Source organism: Chenopodium album, chromosome 4 (genome assembly GCF_948465745.1).
Source record: "Chenopodium album chromosome 4, dcCheAlbu1.1, whole genome shotgun sequence".
Lineage (NCBI taxonomy): Eukaryota > Viridiplantae > Streptophyta > Magnoliopsida > Caryophyllales > Amaranthaceae > Chenopodium > Chenopodium album.
In genome coordinates this window covers 53948014-53968194 of record NC_137837.1, presented here as the reverse complement: position 1 = coordinate 53968194, position 20181 = coordinate 53948014, and positions in this window count along the sequence as shown.

Genomic DNA, 20181 nt, shown 5'->3' with positions numbered 1-20181 from the left:
TCTGGCCCCTGACGCTACTTCCCACATGCCTCAGCAGCTTTCTGTGCTCGATAAAATTTTCCAGTTTCGCGCGGTGTTATTTCGGTCCTAGTTGTGAAAGACATTTCTCAAATTTCCTACGTGTAAAATCCTATGTTTTTGACTCATTACGGATGGTCTTTCCAATGAGAACCTTTTTATGCATATGACAATAATGTTAATCAAAATTACGCACATGAAATACTTAGAACTTTTCGAGTCTCATCCACTCATTCTAAATCATTGCCGAAACAAATTCAGGAATTAAAATAGAAATCCTCCCCAGTGGAGTTGCCAAAAACTGTAGGGAACAATTTCAAGCCTTTAATCCCACTAGCTTGAACCCCACTGTGATCATACACTAAAGTACGGTGGCGTCCAAAAGGGAAGAAGATAGAGCAAAAGAGTCGCCAACAAGTTTTTAAGGAACTTGTAAACCATCACGAGGTGAAGGTTACACCCCTTAACGATCCAAGAGATCGTCAACTCCATAAGGTCATGAACCAAATAAGGGTTCGGGGATGAAGGTACAAATCCAACCTAAAAGAGATTGAACCTGCCCTAATAATAGGCCTGTACTTTATTCTGATCGTATTCATGAGCGCTTTTTGACTAACATACAATCAATAGGATTAACCCTAAACCTGTTTAATCTATGTTGGTTGAATATTAATGCACAAACAAACCTATTATTGGCGATCACTTGAATTATAATCAAAGTTAACCTAACAAGATTACTAATTATCTTATTAAGCGTGATTACAAGTACCAAATTCCCTTTAAACATGTAATAAAAGGTGATCAAGCAATAACAATAAATAATGTATCAAGAAACATAATAAATAATAATAATAATAATAATAATAATTATAATAATCATAAATTATAACAATTATAATAATTATCATGTTCATGTTAATATTAAAGCACAATAAAAATAGCAAGATCCTAGGCATGATACTAACCGGATTAATAACAAACCCTAGCATGTCACTAAGTGATAAAAATCAAATCTTTAACCCTAACATGATACTAACATGAACAAATATTAGGAAGAGAATAAAAGGCATCATAGCAATCATATTTAATATTAAAAATACCCTAGACACGATACTAGGAATATCATAATAACAATATAAACATGATGTCTACATCATAAATCAATTAAAACCAATAAAGTACTTACGTTGATACCTCGTACCTCTTTCTAATAACAAAATACACACGTTAGTAACTTCAAGGAAAAAAAATAATAAAAGCAATTAAATTAAATAATTGAAAGAGTAATTTGGGACCAAACCCTCAGAAATTAAAACCTTTCACGTCTAGGGCGAAGGCAACTTCGAATATGGCTAGGTGTTTCTAGATCTTGCGAATGCGGAATTTTGTATGAAAAAGCAAGAAAGAATTGAAAGAATGCTAAAGAATACTTGAGAATGAGAGAATTGGTGAATTGGTTGTAGATAGATGTAGATGATGAATGAAAACGGAGTTTTTGATACGATATTTATAGAGAAAATCAGCCAAAAAAGATAATTTAACAAAACAGAGTCTGATAATCGCAAAACAGGATTGGCGCCAACCCTGGCTAGCTGGCGCCAGGCACCAGTGGCTAGCGCCAGGCGCCAATGGCTAGCGACTGGCGCCAAGCCTGGTTCCAGGCGCCAAGGCCTGGGGTTGGACGCCAGTCTTGATTCTAACGCGTTTTCGAAAATCCGATAAGTTTACCGTACTGGAGGATAAAATAATATAATTTCTTCGAAAATGCTATTTGATCGTGATTAAAATTCTGAAAAGTCAACAAAGTCAACTTATCAATGCCGATTGAATTAGGAATGAAAAGAACTTTCTAGAAGAATCTAGAAGACTAAAACCATTCGTAATTGCATTAGGAATGATAAATCATATTAGGCCCTCCCCTAGATCATTGGGCCGCATATAAAGCTCAAACCGGGCCCAGTTTAGTAAATTGGCCATAACTTCCTCAATATTCATCAGAATTGGGCTTATAATATATCGTTGGAAAGGTATTTGCAAGCCCCATCCAACTACACTACTATTGGACCCATATCATGGACCAACCAAACTGGATTGACTATTTTCTTAAAATAAGTTTTCAAAAACAGAGAGAAAAGAAAAGAAATAAAACTTTCCGCAACACTAGACCTTTCCACACTTTCGTTTCATTCGATTATGATTCGACGTGAAAGGTACTCATCACTGGGTTTGGTTTTGGGGAGACACAAATGGGTGTCTACAGTAAGTGATTAAATCCAGTGTTCAAATAAATTCAAACCAAAAGAAATAGTGTCGAATAAAAATGAATTAAAATAAATTTAAACTTGCAAACGAAATAAAATGCAAACAACCAACTCTCTACTCAAGATCCCACAACCCTGATGAATGCTGCATGTGTAAGAACCTGCAGTTATTCTGCTCCCCAATATTACAAGTGTAAAATTTTTATCGTCACAGGGTCATTGAAAGGCGAAGGCCATGACCAAAGAAAGACACACACAAAAGCACGCAAATAGCAAAGCTGAGTACATACATGCTGCGAAATAAATTAAGAAAATACCTAACATGCTACTAATAATCAAGCATAAGCATCATTAAATACAGACTCAACTCATGACTAAATTATCAAATTTATTAAGACCTCACTAATTGATATTAACTGACTCATTTATTTATTTCATTAGATTTAGCAATAGACAAGGTTGTCTAACCCATGTCCCATTTGGAACATAAATAAAAGAAAAACCCCATGCCTCCTTTCGGAAACATCAATAAACATCCAACGACCACGGGCGCGACTCCGTGACCGTAGTTAGTATGAGATCTCACTTAACTCCTAGTTTTAGGAAAATAATATTTGAAATAGGAGACTTGTGGATCAGACGACCTCGATAAAAGTACACGGCTAATACCCCATGTACCCCAACTCCTGATTGTCATTACTCCAGATGTGCACCAATCCAGAGTTTTATTGCTCATCCATCTTGCACTTTACATGATTTATAGGTTTAGACTTGGTGATGACTCATATACATTACAATACAAACATTCCAAACACAATTCAATCAAACATGGCAAATTCCCAATTTAAATTCTTGATTTATTAGTGACAAACAACATTTATTAATTATTCCTTTACTACATCGGTGTATAACACCTTGAGTGCATAAGGCCCCCCAAAACCTTAACCTCGTCTTACAAGACTTGAATTCCTCCTTTACTCATCCTGTTTGCATAATCATGAATGAGTAATAATTTAATCTTTACACCAACCACATACCTTTGCCTTTAAGCGCACCTTGCATAATTAGAGCACTAATAATACTTGCATTATAAACTAGTGCACATCATTTGAAATTCACAATGTATAACCAAACAATTTAACCCAGTCTATCCTATACATGGTACTAAGTTCTCGATCCTTCCTTAAAAATGCACCTACAATCAAGGTTTCGTAACTTGTACGTACCTTGTGTAGACAATCCAGTTGGCCACTTTAAAACTAGAAGTAGCCTTCTACAAAGTCCTCTCCTAAGCCAAATAATGAATAATAAATCAATACCAAAGCAAATAAAGGATTAGAGGCTATCTTACCGCCTGTCTTTGCTATGGGGAAAGGCAGGAGGACCAATATGTTCTTAATTAAAATGTTAAGTTAAAAAAATTTGCATTTTTTCCATATTACTCGAGGGCTTTGGCCGGATGCATTTATAGAACCTTTTGCTCTATATGGCCGTCTGCCGCTTGGTTTGGGGAAATCACCATAGTGATTGATTGATTCAGAAACCATTCGTACTCTTTAAAGTATAAAAATTTCTAAGTCAATTAATCCACTCAACCAAAACCAAGCGACATTCGGCCAGGGGCAAGAACATTCGCATACTATACAGGTTAAAATATTTAGCGAAAATTCTATGCATGAAAATTAAAAGCTTTAAAAATTTTAAAAGCATAAACACTAATATAAATAAAACCGATCAAATGACCGGATGCTTCATAAAAATAATAGCCGTTAAAATTGACGACTGCGAATGTTAACTGGCCAAGCAAGGAATTGTCAAACTACCCGACCCCTTGGTCGGTAAAGATACATGGTTACTTGGCTCGCAGGCCAGAAAAGCTAAATAAATGGCCATTTGGCCGTAGAAAGAAAAAACATAAAGCTTAAAGATCGGGGGAGCTTATCAACATTGGCATCCGTCTTGTCCTCCGGCGCATGCTCCTTTGATTCCTCATCTCCCTCCTGATCATCCTCCTCGTGCCCAGAAGACGAGCCGCCAGACGAGCTGGATCCCTCGGAGGCATTTTAGGCAGCCGCCTCCTTCTCGACCTCCCCTTGATCTTCCGTGAGGAGTCGGGCATTGAACTCGTCGTTTGCCTTATCAAACTGGGCCTTCCAATTTTGACTATCGGCACAAGGATACACAGCTGCCTAGGCCGCACGCATGATGACCTCATTATCGTCCATCATTTGTTAGACCAAGGCCTGTTTATCCTCCTCCATCAAAGACCTATACTTAGTCCGGAGTGGAGTCTCTTGGTTGCTCAGCCGCCCTCGGAGTCTCTTGACCGTTTCCCTAAGGTGAGAAGCCTTGGATTCCTCCTCCTTTAGAGTCTCCAGCTTCTCCTCAAGGCCCTTGACCTGCTCTTGAAGCTCCTTCACCCGCTGCTTTGCTGCGTCCAAGTTCTGCTGGTTTTGTAGATTCGCTAACGCCTGGGAATACAACATATCAAGTATCAGAATCTCATTTTGAGCAATCTCGAACTGAGCTTTGTCCAGAGAAGAGGCGGCCTAAGCATTCGCTGCCTTTACCTCCCTAGTCTTCTCATTGAGTGCCCCTTTGAGACCGCTCACGCGTAGCATTGCTTGTGGTTGTCCAAAACAAGGAAATTCATCAGAAACCATTCGGCAAAAATATTAACCAAGTTATAAGAAGAAGTTTTACTTCGCAAAGAAGCGCCAGAATTCCATCAAGGTCAACGTTGCCGACCTCTCTGATGGCAGCCTTGTCCTCAGGATCAAGCGTCATGAGCATCCGCTTGGCCATCTAGAGGACAGTTGGCCTCACTGGGGCATCTATCAGCACAAATACAACTAAGTTAAGATTTTGAACAAGGTTTCACATCATAAAGCGCATGGTCCGATGGTCGGATGATTTTCCTCCTTCTCCCCCTACGGCTTCGCTGCCGCCAGCAGTGGTGAGTGGCTGTTTGCCACTCTTCGACACTCGTTGTTGAGCGTTCGTCTTTGTTGGAATCTGAGTAGGGGAAGAGGTGCCCATTCCCTTCTTCCGCTTTGTGGCAACGTGTTTCTTGCAATTTTGAGAAACGTCGCCAGCGAACTGCTTGCGCAGTTTGGGATCCGGTTGAGAAGAGGGGGCAGGCTTTGACGAGCCACCTTGAAAACAATTCTAACTATGAGTCTTTGAGACAAAATATGCTAAATAATTCATTAAAGAAAGTTTTCTCATCCGCCTGCTTCAGGTTCGAGCGGTAGAAAGCGGCAGAGATAGCCGGCATCTTGTGAGAGGTAGCAATGAAATAAATAAGAAACAAAATGGGTAGCAAAGTTAATAAATTCATGCGGCCACCTACCTCTCGGCATCTCAATACTAAGGCCGCAGGCGGCCAAGTACGTCCAGTCCGAGAGCCACTCGAATATGGGAATATAGCTCTTGGGGGTGACTTCCTTGACCCCCAGTCTCGTTGTTCGTTCGGACGGCCACAGTAAAAAGGCCCCGATCAAAAATCTCCTCCTGTGTTCGCCTGGGAACATGCGAAAGGGGTTTCTTCCCAGCCAAAAGGAGCGGAACTAGGTCCATCAGTTGTACACTTGTTTCTTTGGAAGTTTGGGGAAGAGACTATGTAAAATTTAGTTCTCCAGTCCTTCTATTTGTTCTCTTTCCCCAGCATCATCATATAACCGGTGTGGATGGTCATAGTAAACTAGCCGATCCCGCTTGGATTGGGAGTCTTGCTCAAGTAATTCATATGAGCAAACGCCTCGAAGCTGGGATCCACCTCTAGCATCTCACAGGAGGCAACGTAGCCACAAATGTTGACCAAAGAGTTGGGGGATAGTTGCAAGATACCCAGCTGGTATCCGTCCAAAATCCTCTTCACAGCCGGATGGAGAGGGAAGCGAAGTCCTGCCTGGATGGCTGCCTCATAGCAGCCGAAGCACTGGTCACCATAGTAGGCCATCTCAGGCCAGGTGACCATGTCTATAGCATCCGACACGGATAGAAGAAACCCATGTCCCATGACATGGGTAGAAAGAAATTTGGGAAGATCATCCTTCATGATCTTCCGCCTGCCTCTTGGGATGTGCAGATAATAAGGCGCACGTTCATGCCGCCTGGAAGCAGACGGCTCCTTCCAGCTCTCTCCCTTCTCAAAAGAGAGGGACTCTCTGGCAGCTTGAAGATTTAACTACACCACCTCCGAGTCAAGGGGGACGCAGTAGGAAGATGAAGACGCAGAGTCATCATCAGAGTTCTCTTTAGATCTAGGGGCCTGCTGGCTGGAACCAGCAGTGTCCTCCCCTGCTCATCATCCGACACCAATCCACTTGGCCAGGGGGTTCTCATACTCCTCGTCACACTCCTCCAAGAATGAGTCATTGGGAGTGCTGACGATGCTAGAGGGTTCCCTACTTATTTCAGAGACAGGCGCCCTAATGGAGTCGTAAGAAAAGATAGTCTCACTGTCCGAATGGTACCAAGAACCATCCGTCCTATATCTCCTTGTTTTCTGCTTTTTTCTGGCCATCATGTCCTGTAGAGGCACAGACACTTTCGGATTTGGAGATGTACTTAAAGGAATGTTCTCGACCGAGCATTCGGCACTCCTAGTTCTAGATTCAGTCGTCCTCGGTGACCGACTAATTACTAACCTAGGCCGTGCCGGGTGCGTTTGGGAAACCATATTTGATAAAGAAAAAATGCCAAGAAAATAAGTAAAAAGGGATCAGGAGGTTACCTTAGAAGAAGGTAACAAGAGTCGTCGGTTTGGGGCGTCTGGTTGAGCAGGCGAACTAAGAGGGCTGACTGTTGGATGCGGAAGAAGTCAAAGTCTTTGCAAGTCCAATTCAAAGGTTCTCCCAAAGATTCACGCATATGTGAATGCAAGGGAGGTCAACCCCTCTATTTATAGAGGGGGTAAAATGTTCAGGGAAAAACCCTAGAACTAAGTGAACAGTAAAAAGTAAATTTTTGGCCACTCATAGCCTGACACCTGCCACAGGCGTCACGTGCCGAGCGCATGACCCCTGTGAGGGGCAAATGTTTTGGGTATTGTATACCCGGCCAAGTGGCCCAATCAGAACCTGAAATGTGTCACTGGAAGGGGCGCCACCTTGGACCTTCCAGATGGTGACACGTGTCAGGCAGATACAACCCTATTTTGGGGTATTTGATGATCCCAAATGGGCCAATGAGAGAGTGACACGTGTCGCCCTAAGAGACGCCCAAATGGCATCTTAGGATGTGCGACACGTGTCACTTAGATATCACCCCTGAAATGGTGGCCTTCAAAGGCCCTAACTTTGAGGCGCCGCAAAACGGCGTGCTCTAATCCTTAGGTCATCAAACCCTATGGAGGGCACACTACCCAAGGACCCTATAAATTGGGACATTCCCCTCATTTATGGGGACACGTTACGTTAATTATTGTAATTATTACTGAGCTATCATTCTCAAGAAATAGACAGCACCTGAGCTTGGAATCCGAGCAGATAAATTAATTTCCGCACGTTATGGAATCCGAACAATTTACTAACTTAATCTTCGGAGGCGGACCACCGACCATCCGGCGGTCCGTTCATTTTGTAGGTACAGGCGACCTTGTGAATCTAGTCTTGAGTTGTAACTCTCCCGAGGGACACGAAAAACCCCGAAACATGTAGTAAGCAATATGGATGCAAAAATAAGGCTAGTACCAAATCAATTTAAGCACTCATGTACAACCAAGGTAGAAAATTTATCATAAGAATCAATAGAAATGAAGAAATCATACCTTGAATTGATGAGAAATAAAAAATAAATGGAACAAATAGCATTATTGACAGGCTAAAGTCGTATCACCTAGTCAAAAGTAATTCCTAAATCCTCTAACTAAAGTAGATAGGGAAGTAGGGTCGAATCCATAGGGAAACTGGTCTTTCTATACCTAATTTATTAAAGCAATCTAAATTATAAAGTAATCAATATATTATAATCAAAGGATAACTAAACTATAAGAGTAAAAGTAGGAAAGAGTAAGAATAGAGGAAAACAATGAATAAAAGACCTAGGGCATAGGTTTACCAATAAATAACACTCCAGGGTAAAGCATAATAATCAAACATCAATGTATCAATTAATCAGATCATAAAGGCCTTTCGCTACGTATTACAATCACAGAATTAATATACCGATATTAAATATCATATCTCGAATCTCGACTTAACCATTTATAAATTAACCTGCCTATTAAAAGTAGACCTAAACATCAATTCTCATCTCTCGAATCTTGAATAAATATTGTCAAACTCATGCATAAAAGATCAGGGCTAATCTAGTCACAGAGCATTAAATCAATTAATAGGAAATTACCCCTTCATATTATTTATGGATCCCCACAAACCCTAAAAATAAAACTACTCACACATAATCAAATCTAAATTAATCAAAGCAATAAACTAAGACATGATGAAAGAATTAAAGTAAATAACCGAGATTAAAGAAGAAGAAATCGTTACCAAAATAATCTGTATCAAGGATTGAGTAAGAACAAAGTTATAGAGAGAGAAATTTATCTAAAAGCTAAGTAGAGAGAGAGAATCTAAGAGAAGAATTAAGAAAGAGTCAAAAGAAGATACTAAACTTGCTTAACGGAAAAGTATTTATATTAATTAAGCAAGAATCCTAAACTAAAACAATCTTAAACGACGATTAAACCGCCTAATAATAACACGCGCCCGATCAGGCGAGGCACCACCCAATCGGGCCCGCCTTTTTACTTCCAGGCGCATCTCTCGCGCCCGGCCGGGCGCGAGTTCGAGCGCCAGCTTCTTTTCCCCCCGCCCGGCCGGGTGCGCCTTCGGGCGGGACCTCTAATGGCCGAGCGACACTCTTGGGCTATTCTTTGGACTTCGATTGGCCTCCAATTCTTCGGCCCAATCCGAATTTCCTCTTTGGGTCTTGAATACTCGATCCAAATGCCCCGGTATTACATATACTGAGCCCTTAATAACCGATTCGATGGCTCTAACCGGCCTTGGGCTATGAAGGATGGTCGTGCATCTCTAATGCTCGTAGTTACTCCATAATATTTGGAGAAATGCTCCAAAAGTGCAAATCCCTACAAAAATCAACCAAATCTACGAAAACACTAGAAAACACCAATTAGTAATAATAGTGGCTCTAAAGAGCCAAAAACACTACTAATTATAACCAAGGGACAGAGGTAAAATACTATATAAAATGAACATATCAAACTCCCCCAAGCTAAACCTTTGCTTGTCCCTAAGCAAAGATCTCATCAATGAATAAATAAATATGCTTCACCCAAAAAGGTAAAAATCAAACACAAACAATTCAAAGGTAAATCTAATAAACATGCTTCAACATCAACCAATCTCATCCATCCAATTACTCTTCCTCCCTAATAATTGTGAAATAGAGCAAACCACAAGAGCATATTGAATTCAAGACTAGTGCTCACACACTCAACTCTCATTTATGTGGCGAGTAAAAGATGTACTCAATTGCTCTCTAACCAACCCCTTTATGTGAACAATGCCCTCCCAACTCACACTCTCGTGTGTTTAAACAAATGTACACTCAACCTACTAGTTAACTCGAAATATGTAAAATCATAACTTGTACTGATAAACAACACTTTCACATTCATACAACTCTATGCACAAAGGTCGGAAGGTCTTTAAAGCTTGTAATGTAAGGCTAGGGTAAAGGGTAGGAAACATTTGGGAATAAGTGAGAGAATATCTATGCTTAAGGGAGCAAATCCTAAGAAAACCAAGGTCAAAAATAAATGATGACCAATCATCTTCAACATAACCAATTCCAACAAGAATCCACCAAATACAACTCCAATCACAGCAAACAATCCCAACACTTACAATTCCACTCATAAAAATATGATAGTGTAGAACTAGAGTGAATAAACAAACTTTATTTTCCAAACTTGAAATTTTCATTGAAACTTATCATCTTATTTTTTTTTTCTTTTGATCAACCTCCAACTAGAACATTTGAACATTGAAAATTTTTTTTCCTTTTACTCTTTTTTTTTTCATTTGAAGTTCACTTATTTCTTTTCACTTTTTTTTTTCTTTGAACTTCTCTTTTTTTCATATCATCATACTTTATTTTTTCAAGAAAATTCAACTTTCAAACTCATCAAAAACAAACATGATCAAGAACAAAATAGCTTCTTAATACCCACCCAAATTGTGCAAATAATAAGCACACTACAAACTCCCTTGCCTCACTCACTAATAGCTCCCCTAAGCCAAGCTCGGGACTAGTAAAGAATGGGGAAAAATAGGCTTGTAATGTGGCTAATAAACAACAAAAAGTCAAGGCAACAACATGGGTAGCAAGAAGGGAACAAAAGTATCTAAAATCATCTGAAGGCTACCTAAAAGAACAAATGCCTTTGTCCTCCACAATGTGCATAATAATGAGTCATATAAACATTACTTATAGCTGCCAACCAATACTTAAATTCAATGACATACCAGGAACTAACACACATTCCTAACCAAATCAACTAGTCAAGCACTATATTCACAAGCAGTTGGAAAAAATTGACGCATGTTAGGACATCTAAGCAATCAAACTTCAAATCATGATCAACAAATCCACAATGCTTATCATCATATACCAAGAATCAAAACAATATTTTCCAAGTAAGGGGCACAGGGAAGCATGATTTATAATTCATTGGAACGTATTTTTGGATTTTTTTTTTATTTTTCATTTTTTTTGGATTTTTCATATAAGAAAGCAATAAAAATAACCTAGAAAGAAATAAATCTAATCTAAGAAAACACACCAAAAACAAAGGAAAAGAGAAAAAGAAAGAAACCAAATCCAAAATCTCCCCCAAGCCAGAATCAGACAATGTCCTCATTGGCTTAGGAACTAGCTCAACATGACTAATCCTCATCGTCCTCATCCATGGAGCCGAAACCTCCACCTCCGCTGCCACCTGCACCACCTGCACCAGAAGAGATACCACCAAAATAATCAGCGTGAAAACTCCCCCCCCGCCGGTCCCCCGAAAGAAATGTCATGGTCGTACCCATGGAAAGCAAAATAATCAGTATAAATACCATGGGTAGTGGGATCCCTATCGTATCCCTGGGGTGGAGGCTGAAACCAGTAAGGGTAAATGGCATCGTCGGGAATGTTGTCCCGACGAGCATAATCATCATACATAGGGTAGAGAGCTATACCCTGGTTCCTCTGAAGGTACCCTAACCTATTGTCAATGAAGCCAACCATCCTCCTAAGGTTAGTGTGGGAATGCTCAATACGGCCTATCGCAGTGAATGCACTACCGCAGGCTCAGGTTGGGGTGGTGGGACTGGTGGTGGTACTGGTGGTGCTTGCCCCCTAGCATGGGAAACTAATAGGTCGTACGTGTAGGACGCTTGCCCGGGGGGAAAGGCGGTCAAGTCAGGACTAGGTAGGGGAAAAATAGGCAATGACTGCTCAATGATAAATGAATAATTGCGTCGTTAGACAACTACACCAAAATCAAATACAATTTTTAATACTCGACTTATCCTAATACAAGTATATGGAAAGATGAGGGGTCGAACCACAGGGAGAAGCACATAAACACCGCATTCACCACTAGACTTTAAGCTATCTCGGGACAAAGGATAGGAATGACTAAGAGATTAAACTAAAGATAAAACGAGTTAAAATCAATATAACTAAACACCAAGGGAGATGGGTAGATGTAGATGCCGCTTGATCATGCAATAACATAAAAGCAAATCAATAGTGAACTAAACATGAATGAATATCAATATAAGGTTCAATTTAACCGCCTTCCGGGGTTAATCGGTTTCTCCTAACATAGCCTCTATGTTTCCACACTAGAACCATATATTTGCAATCAAAGGACAATCGATAGTAATGAATCCTAACTAAGTCAACTTCCGTTTCATGTTAGCAAAGATTCACCTTTAATCAACTAACAATGAGCACTTGCAAGAAGATCAAAGAATATCAAGCATGCAAAGATTTTAATCACAATTAACTTAATCCCAATATTATAAGCATGAAAAATTAGCAACTACACCATCCCCACACCCTTGGCTAGGAGACTACTCACAAATCATGTTGAGAACAATATCAATAATCAAATCAATAAGCATCAACATGATTAATATGCAAAGAATGAAAATTAAAGTAAACAAGCAAAATTAAATGCAAAAGTAAAGAGAAAGAGTAAGAGATTGCTCATTATTTGAAGTTGAAGATCTACAAAAGATTAAACAAGCTTCTTCTTCAAAATCCAAGTTCATCAATGAAGAAATCCACACTTTCTCTCTCTACCAAATGAAGACTAATAGTGTTTCTCTCTCTAGATTAAGCTAAAAGTGCAGCAAATTAAAACTAAGTTAATCTAAATTACATCAAAACGTTCTAAAAGGAGACTTATATAGTCCGTACAGAGCCAGCTGAAAAAGAGGAGTGGTCCGACCGAACACTGGGAAGGTTCGGCCGGACTACAGGGTAGGTTCGGCCGAACCATGGGTAGGTTCGGTCGAACCTCCCTGATCCTGGTCTGGTCAAACTTCTGTGGTTCGACCACTCCTGCAAAATTGCCAAATTGGTTCTTCACCCTGCCTCGATGTTCGGCCAGACCACTGAGCAAGTTCGGCCGAACCTCTTCTGAATCTTGCTTCCTTCAGCTTTCCTTGTGCTTAGCTTCCTCCTCTTTAAAACACCGATGGTTCCTACAAAGCATAAGCATGGAAATCAAAGTAAAGAGTAGGAAAAAGGGCAAAATCTAGGAAAGAAGATGCATAAAGGGAAAGGGAACTAAGTGCAAAGAAAATGATGCAAACAAGCCGCAAATGTGGGAAAATGACCATCAAAATGAACCTTAATCGTGGCATAAATACCACTCATCATATTCCCCCACACTTGCCTCTTGCTAGTCCTCGAGCAAGGAATGCCAAAACAAAGAGAAAGTCACAACAAACATAACATGACAAGGGTTAAGAAAAACCAATTAATCACTTATGTAGAAAATGCTCCATTTGAACTCGAACGAAAAGTTATTCACCAAAGAATACTCACCTTTCTCCATTCAATGAGGGAAAACACTTTATAAGATGCTCGGGGTTGAAAGAGACAAACCTAAGCTAAGCATAGAGAACTAATGACTTCACTCTCCGCCCTAGCCTCAACCAATACGATCTACGTTCTCTCCAATAGTATCAAGTCATCCCATAGCTAGCTACTCATGATTCCTCGAGGGAAGCGGAAAAAGATATTTATATGTGGAATCATAAGGTCATCCCGACATCTCAACTATGCATACTCTCTCCATAGGTTTGAAATTCATCTCCCTCCACCGGCCTTTGACCACGCTCCTCCAAGTCCAAGGGTCTTAAATAGGGTTGTAATGTCATGGCTAGGGGTTAAGGTTGGGAATCAATTTGAAAATTTTGGTGGAAAATCCTAAGTGAAGGAAAAGAGTGGCCATCTCTCAAGAACAACCTAAGAATTGAACATAACCTCAAATTACAAACTTCCATACAAACCTCACAACATTATTTCATCCCTTTTCATTTCTTTCATCTTTTTTTTCAGCATTTTTTTTTTCATTTCATTTTTTTTTCATCACTTTTTTATTTTTTTATTTTTTTTTAACTCTTTTTTTTTTTCTTTTCAACTTCACTTGGTGTTCATGTGTTGCAACCTTCTTCACAAACCTTTTGCATATTCTTAACCAACTTTCATAACTTTACTTGAACCGATTACACAACTTTCTTGCTCAAAATCAACACTCTCAAACTCGAACCTTACAAGCCAATGCTTCACTAACTACAAGGGTCGGTAGAACATAGGCCAATAGGTTTTTAATATAGCTAAGTCAAGAAAGGGAAATAAGGCTCAAATCGGTTAGCAAGTAGGTGGATGCAAAAATAAAAACCAAATTTGTAACAAAACATAAAGAAAACAAAGAAAAATGAGAAGAAATGCCCTCTTCCTCCTTTAGAGTTGTTTGGTCACGATCTCGGGAGCTAGATAACAACACAAAGATTAAGACATGCATAGTTAAGGATCCAAAATGCCGCTCACAAGAATGATGAAGTCTAGAACAAATGACGCTCACATGAGATAAGCAATAAGCAAATACTAACTAGAGGAAATCCTATCAACTATAGAGAGCAACTCCATCTTACCACTTTCCCGTTAACTAGGGGTTCAAATGTCCTCAAAAGTTCTAAATCGGGCTACCTTAGCTTACAATGTATCTAACTCAACCCTGAGCATTCTCAAACCGTGCAAACCCTCATCAATTAGGAAGATAAGCATGCAAAGATGCAACATCATAAAAGGCATACACAACCAAATGAATGAGCGCATTCCACATTAAAAATCATTTTTACTTGTCATAGTCATGTTTGTAACACAAAAAGGGAAAAAAAACAAAAAAAAAGAGGAAGAAATAAAAAAGGTTCACACATGAGGCATATAATCCAATTAAATCCCAATCGTCATACAAGGGATCGTTTAATTACAACATCAACGATCCCAGGTTCCATAGAACCAAAAGCAAACATCCTCAAACCATTCAACTTCTTCCTAAGCTAAACCTAGACTAAACACTCAAAGAAAGAGCAAATAAAAGAGAGGAAAGGTCTCACCAAATGCCGCTTGAAATGGAAGACAAGATAATTCATACAATCTCACCAAGGGATCTTGTGTTTCTCCTTAACTTCCTTCGTTTTCGCTTTCAAGCTTCAAGAAAGGTGAGCCAAAACAAAACAAACTATGACAAAACAAGAAAAAAAAATAGAAACCAAAGATAAAGACTAAAGTTATAGATAAAAAGAAAAATAAATAAAAAGTTATCTACAAAGTTTGGATTAAAAGAATTTGGATTGTCGAGAATTTTGGATTTTTCCTTGGGAGCATCTTCGCCTACACAAAGCTCAAGAATCATAAAAAATCATCAAAAATCAGCAAAAATCATCATATAAACATCATCAAAACATCACCATCATCACCATCACATCATCATCACATCACAACATCATCATCACAACATCATCAACTATATCAAGGCCACAATCCTCAATAATCCTCCTCATGTACAAGCCACTACCCTAACACACTACCCTCCTATGTACACTTCAACCAACCTAAAAGGAACATCCTCCCCCACACTAGTATTTTGCACGTCCCGAGCAAAAGTTAAAAGTTAGAAGTTCCGGGTGGAAGGAAGGGAACCCTCATCATGGGGTCCTTTCTCCTTGCCCTCTAGGTCGAGGGGGGTTCTCAAAATCGAACCCGGGAGTGTCCATAAATGGGTGGAAGGGTCGGTTAAAATTCTCATAAGGCCACCCCTGGTCACCCCAACCACCATCAAAAGGGTCTGGGGTGGATGTGCGAGCCGGATCACACCCACCCGGGCGATAAGGATCATATGGTGGGGTGTTAATGCGTTGAGAAGGGTCGATGAGACCTTCCCAATAGGGGTAGACATTGGGGGTAGGGCTGTTGGGGTCATAAGGGTCCCAATGTGGAACCGGACCCTCTTAAGGAGGGTGGTAGGGGTAGTTAATATAGGGCCCTTGGATGCCCGCTTGTACAAGGTTATCATAATTCATCCTCCCGTAGTACCCCCATTATTCAATGGAAGCTTGGTTATCCCGGCGGATATCCTCGAGGGTACTACGGAGGGAATTCATATCAAAAGGAGGAAAGGAGGAAGAGGAAGATGGCTCACCTCCCTCGCTAAGGGTGGGGGACGGTTTGCTCCTGGCGGTGGACCGGTGGAGGATGAGGAACTGCACCCCGGGCTCGTGTTCATCTTAATTCATCGAGGATGTGCTGCCGAGGGATCTTCCATTTGAGAGGAGAGGAGTGGTCAACCATAGTGAGGGATGGGTCCGGAAGGACACACCATTCAACCTCTTTATCCATTAAGAGGATTAATTTACGCTTGCTTGTGGAGTAGTAGATGAAGCGGTTGTGACGGAGAGCACTAAGGGAGAGAGAATAGGGAGGAAAATCGTCGGTGACTTCCTCTCGGGTTTGGTGCACAAAGGGGAGAATTTCTATTTGCTCCTTGTAAGCTCCATTCTTCATGGAAAGGGCAATGATAGTGATCATGCCCCCCATAAAAATGTCGTCACCAAGCCTTTGGATGAAGGTGGAGGAGCATTAGAACTTGAGGCGCTGAGGGTTGTCGGCCAAAAATAGACAAGCTATCTCATCCTTAACCATTGAGCTGAGGTTTGCTTTGAAGAACACGGCATATTAGAGAAGCCGAGCAAAATATCTCATGGCTATGTGGATGATGTTGTTGACCTTGGATGTGTTAGTTCGGAAACTATCACTGGTGGATATGCTCCTCCACCATTCTTGCTCGTTGTAGGGGATGCGATGAGTGGAAGTCATCTCGCAAGGATGATCTAGCCCGGTCGCATGCCAATGGAAAATCTCGTTTAGATCACTCTCGGTGAGGGAGTGATCCTCATTGAACATGAGAAAATGTAGCACAAGTTGAGGTTCCTCATCGTTAAACTCTGGCTCTATGACTTCCTTGCGGAGAGAGGTAAGGAATTCCAAATTCACTCGCTCATAGGTGTGAGCGTGAAGGTAGATGAATTCACCCCATCCAAAATTTTGTGCTAACTAACCGGACTACCTCATCTAATATACCGAGCTTTTGCAACGTTGTAGGACAAAAAAACCTTGTTGAACGGATGGGACGATTGATGAGGGCTTTGTAGACGTCCCAAAAGTGCTCATTCAGAGCAATTATGCTATGATCATTTATTTCGGGAGGAGGCGGGAAACTCGTTGATGAAGATTCACCCACTCTCTTCCTCTTTGACTTACTCTTGCCGAAAACCATGATTTTACAAAATTACCAAGAGCTATTATTAGGAAAATTTGATAAGAGATGACATAAGAAGCTAGCCACGGTAAAAGTGTATGCGTGAAAGTAGTTGCCTTGAGTTGTGAAATAGATATAGAGGATGACAACAATACAATTCAAGGCATAAATGGACACATTTAAACCAAGGCATGGGCAAGAAACCCTATGACATTCATATATAAGTCCTAACAAAGTCTAGGTGAATTTTGGAATGATGTCTCCTACTTACGTGATAATCATCCACCAAACCATCAAAATCAAAATCAAACCAAAAACAACAAGAATCATTCTCCAACAACATCCAATTCATGAATTTCTCAATCATCAAATAGTAGCATGAACACCCTAGCATGAAATCAACATTTTTAAGCAAAGACATTGAGATCAAATAAAACCAAGGTATACATGCATAATCATGATAACAACATGTTCTACTATCAATTACCAATCAATTGCAACAAGTAAATCTCAAGAACCACAAGAATCAAGCAAGTTATTACTAACAATTTCAAGAATACCACAATTCATATTTAAACATGCAAAACATGGTAAAACTATAAGAAATTGAAGAAGTGAACATGCAAAAGTTAGGAAAACCATACCACAAATTGAGTAAGTAGAAACCTAAAAACACCAAAACACTCAAACACTCAAACCCTAGAAATTGGAGGAAATGAAAAGATGGGATTTTTGTGAGGAATTTTTGGTGGAGATTGTAGAAATGGAGTAGAGGATGGAAAATAAGTGAGAAAAAGAGAAGATTGGAGTGATTTTGATGGAGGTTTGAGGTTGTAGCAAGGGATCGCAATGGAGGTTATAGTGAGAAGGAGGAGAATAGAGAGAGAGAGGGTCGATTGAAATGAACTCGAAAAGAAGAGCAGCCCCCTTTTTTTTTTTGAAAATTCGACAAAGGTTCTGCCGAACCATGGATAAGTTCGGTCGAACTCTAGAAATGGTTCGGCCGAACTTGCTCAAGGTTCGGTCGAACCTTCTCTCTAACTTGAAATTCACAAAATTGGCAGAAAGTTTTCAACTTTTAATTCCAGAGCAGGTGCGACCGAACATAGCAAAGTTTGGGCGGACTAAGGTTCGGTCGAACCTACTCTAGATTATTAATTTCTGCAATTCTGGCAGAAATTTTTCAACTTTAGGTTCCAGAGGAGGTGCGACCGAACTCAAGAAGGTTTGGGCAAACCTTTCAAAAGGTTCGACCAAACCTTCAGGGAGTTCAGTCGAACTACCTGGATTTTTAAAAAAATGCCCATTTTGCAACACAATATGCACAAACACCCCTCTTCAAAACACAATAAACACCATACCATCATGCTAAGGCAAAGCATACCAAAAATTCCAACACAATCAAAATTCAAAAATCTAACAATCCAACATTGTAGATAAGAAAATAACAAAGCATCAAGAAAGGAAGAAAGAGAAAAGGGTTAGAGACTCGGGTTGCCTCCCGGAAGCACTTTTAGTTTACGTCGTTAGCTCGACGTTCCTTGAATCGATCAAGGAGGGTAAAATTGATGATGCATATCAAGAAGAGTCACAGAAATTGGTTCAGCACTTGGGAATCCTTCGTAGTAGGGCTTGAGCTGGTGACCGTTCACTTTGAATGGAGTATGCCCGTCTTGGGAAATCACATAAGCGCCATATGGAAACACCTTCGTGATAATGTATGGCCCACTCCACCTTGACCTAAGCTTGCCCGGGAAAAGCTTCAAGCGGGAGTTGAATAGGACTTTTTGGCCTTTGACAAATTCCGTCTTGACAATTTGAGCATCGTGCCAAGCCTTAGTCCGCGCCTTATACATTCTTGCGCTATCGTAGGCATTCATCCTCAAATCCTCTAACTCATTTAGCTCTAGAAGCCTTTGCTCACCCGCACTATGGAGATCAAAGTTGATTTGCTTGATTGCCCAATGCGTTCGATGCTCCATCTCTACGGGCAATTTACAATTTTTCCCATAGACAAGCTTATAGGGTGTTGTCCCTATTGGAGTTTTGAAGGCGGTCCTATACGCCCATAGAGAGTCGATGAGTTTAGAAGACCAATCATTTCTTGTTCTAGCAACCGTCTTCTCCAAGATCACCTTGAGCTCTCTATTGGTGATCTCAGCTTGACCACTCGTTTGAGGGTGGTAAGCAAGCCCCTGCTTATGAGACACTCCATATTTATCAAGAAGTCGAACGAAGGTGTGGTTCTTGAAATGTGACCCCCCATCACTGATTATGGCTCTTGGAACACCAAATCTCGGGAAAATCACTTTCTTGAAAAGATTAACCACTACATTAGAATCATTCGTAGGGGAAGACACGGCCTCCGCCCACTTTGAGACATAGTCAACGACAACCAAAATATATTTGTTCCCTTGTGAAGAAATAAAAGGGCCCATGAAATCTATAGCCCACACATCAAAAACTTTAAGCTCAAGGATGGGTTTTTGCGGCATTTCATCCCTCCTAGAAATATTCCCCATCCTTTGACATCTATCACAAGTCTTAACAAAAATCCAACCATCCTTGAATAGAAAAGGCCAAAAGAGCATAGATTGTAGGACTTCTGAGGCGGTCTTTTTAGCACTCATATGCCCACCACAAGGAGAAGAGTGGCACATATGGAGAACTCTTTAAACCTCATTGTCGGGGACACATCTCCTCAACAAACCATCGACCCCTCTCTTCAATAAAATGGGATCATCCCAAATGTATCTCTTGGCCTCGTGCTTAAGTTTTTGACGTTGTTGTGAAGTGAAATCTGGTGGTACGACACTACAAGCCAAGTAATTCACAATATCCGCATACCATGGCTCCGACTTCACTTCAAGGACATATAGCACATCATCCCTTAGAGCGTCCTCTATTGGAAAACCATCATCTTCAAACCTTCCCGGCATGGCCAAGAAAGGATCTCACTTCCCTCACGTTGGTGGGGGGAGGAAGTTTTTCACTGACCTCTACCTTGGCTCTATCGACCTCAATGCCGGCATGGGAAAT